General features: G+C 34.5%; 1 pseudogene; it reads left to right on the top strand.

Moving 5' to 3' along the window:
- Positions 1-885: 885 nt before the first annotated feature.
- LOC102827967 overlaps positions 886-2619 on the top strand; it is a 7271-nt pseudogene continuing 5537 nt past the window's right edge.

The raw sequence follows: 2619 nt of genomic DNA, 5'->3' as shown, positions 1-2619 counted from the left end.
AAATCACTCCTTTCTTTATATGATCTTATTTAATTTTCCTGTTAGATCATATAGTTGATGTTATTAGTTTGTTTTGAGTTGATTCCAACTCATGAGAACTCTAGGTGTGCAGAATAGAATCCTGCTCTACAGAGTTTTCAGGGTTGCGACTTTTCAGGAGCACATCACCAGGTCTATTGACCAAGAAACCTCTTGTTGGATTTGAATTGCCAATATTTTACCTAGTTGATGAATTGCTTAACCTTTTCTCCACTCAGAGACATCCTAATAGACAATGTTGGTTGTTAAGCACCATCGAGTCAGTTGTGACTCATATCGATCCTATATGGGGTTTCTGAGGAACAGCTGGTGTGTTTCTACTGTCAATTTTGTGGTCCAGTGCTGATCCTACAGTGTCAAATATGACAGCACATATTTTAGGAAAGAGAAATTCACTGGTATTTCTTATTTTATTAATGTACATTTGTAAAACACACTGGTCTACAATGAAACCTTTTGAGACACTTTTGGGAAGATGACATATTGCATAATTTTATATTTTTCTTAGATTTTTAGAATCTAATAACCCATCTTCTTGGTTGATTCACAAGGAAACAAAATGAGCCAAAATTGTAAATAATACCATAAATAACACAACTAATATTATTGGTAAAGCAGCCTTGTTGAACGCACATTATCTAATTAATGGGATTATAACAATAGAAGACTTACAAAAATGTATTTATAAAATATAATAGAGATTATTATAAAGGCAATTGGAGACCAAATACTATAAAATATCAAAGAAACCTGCAAAAGAGAAAAAAGTGACTTCACCAGCTTTTACATCAGTCTGGTTATGTTTCAAAGACCGGGTCACTTCACAAAAACTGGTGCTGTGTAACAATGGAGGATGATGATGTCAGATCACAAAATGGAGGAGGACTACATCATGACAAAACTGCTAACATGTCTTACTACTACGTAACTGCCAGATTACATATAGCTGTGAAACCCCAGAGAATCCACATAGGTACATAATCGTACCCATCACAGACTCCATTAATCTCTGCTCACATTTCAGCATCCATTACTACCAGACCTACATCATTAGTGTGCAAAATAATTAGGTAGTAGATTTTTTGTTATTCTTGTCTCTTTTCTGTTATTTTCTGTTAGAAAATAAAACAAAATACACTGTTGAAGAAATAATTGCATTTCATGAGTGGAGGACCACAGCATCTTACAAGAAGATGTACAGGTTTCCTCCCTTGTGGGAGAAGCAGTCGGTTTTTATCTGGCACAGTAAATAAAGGGACATGGTTTAACATCAAAGAGGGAAGTGTAGGAGAAGGGAGGGAAATTTACAAGGAGTTACCAAATCACAAACCTTTTCAAAAGCAATTTTTAGAAAAATAGAGGTTCCTTATCTTATGATATAACCAGATTAAAGCAGTATTTCTAAGATACAAAATGTAAGCATATTGATGTAGGAGTCATGTGAGTGAATGTAGATCAGGTTAGTTTTAGTTGAAGTCCTTGAAATGGAAAACTAGTTTATTTGGTTAATGAGAAGAGAATGTTGAATCAACTAATCTGAAATTCCCTTTACTTGGTAAAAGGGAAGTGATGATTGCTCAGAAAACTTTACCTGGTAACTCAAAGTGCAGTGAAGATGTTGTTGTTGTTGTTAAGTGCCATTGAGTCGATTCTGACCCATAACGACCCTGTATAGGGTTTCCAAGGAATAGCTGGTGAGCTTGAACCACTGATCTTGCAGTTCAAATGACTTTGCAGTCTGACGCATTAGCCCACAGCGCCACCCCAGTACTCCAGTTTAGACAGGTCGTTGTTGTTGTGTGCGGTGGAGTCGGTTCCGACTCATAGCATCCCTGTACAGGGTTTCCGAGGCTGTAAATCTTTAAGAGAGCAGAAAGCCTCATCTTTCTCCGGCGGAACAGCTGGTAGAACTGCTGACCTTGCGGTTTGCAGCCCAATTCGTAACCACTACACTACCAGAGCCCAAACAATTCTTCACCAAAATTTAACGAGGTGGGGAAAGCTGATGGCTTTCTTTAGAAAGAAAGAAATGAAAATCTTAATAAAAAATTGAGTTTTGATTTAGACCTGAAGTCACTATATTCTGATATGCTATTACCTTGTATTTCTAAGGCCGCCCACAACACAGTCATTAACTATAAATTGTTAGGTAATAACAGACAATATGGGAGGAGTGGTTTTAGAATTTTACTTCACCCAGAAATCTTTGCTTATAGAGAATTAATGCATTTGTTTATTTTTCATTATTTCCTATTTCATTTTGACTCATAAAATAATCAGAAATTCAAAATAAAATTCCCTGAAAGAATTTCTTTAGTTATGAATTTTATTTTATGTTTGATCAAAAGACCATTAAAATATTTTAGTGATTAACAACTGTAATGTTATGTTGATATATTATTCTAGAATTCAAGAAATTTTAACAAAATTTAATATGAGTATTCCAGTATTATTCCATCAAGTGTGAGATCTCAAAATTGCAGTATATCTTTAGGCCATAGACTCAAATTATGCAATATGAAAATAGAAAACAAGATGAAGAATTGTATAATATAGTCATTGATTTAAAAAAAAAAAAAA

The sequence above is a fragment of the Chrysochloris asiatica genome, unplaced genomic scaffold, assembly GCF_000296735.1.
Source record: "Chrysochloris asiatica unplaced genomic scaffold, ChrAsi1.0 scaffold00022, whole genome shotgun sequence".
In the NCBI taxonomy this organism is placed as follows: Eukaryota; Metazoa; Chordata; class Mammalia; order Afrosoricida; family Chrysochloridae; genus Chrysochloris; species Chrysochloris asiatica.
Note: the sequence above shows the minus strand (reverse complement) of the source record. Positions and strands in the feature narration are given on the sequence as shown.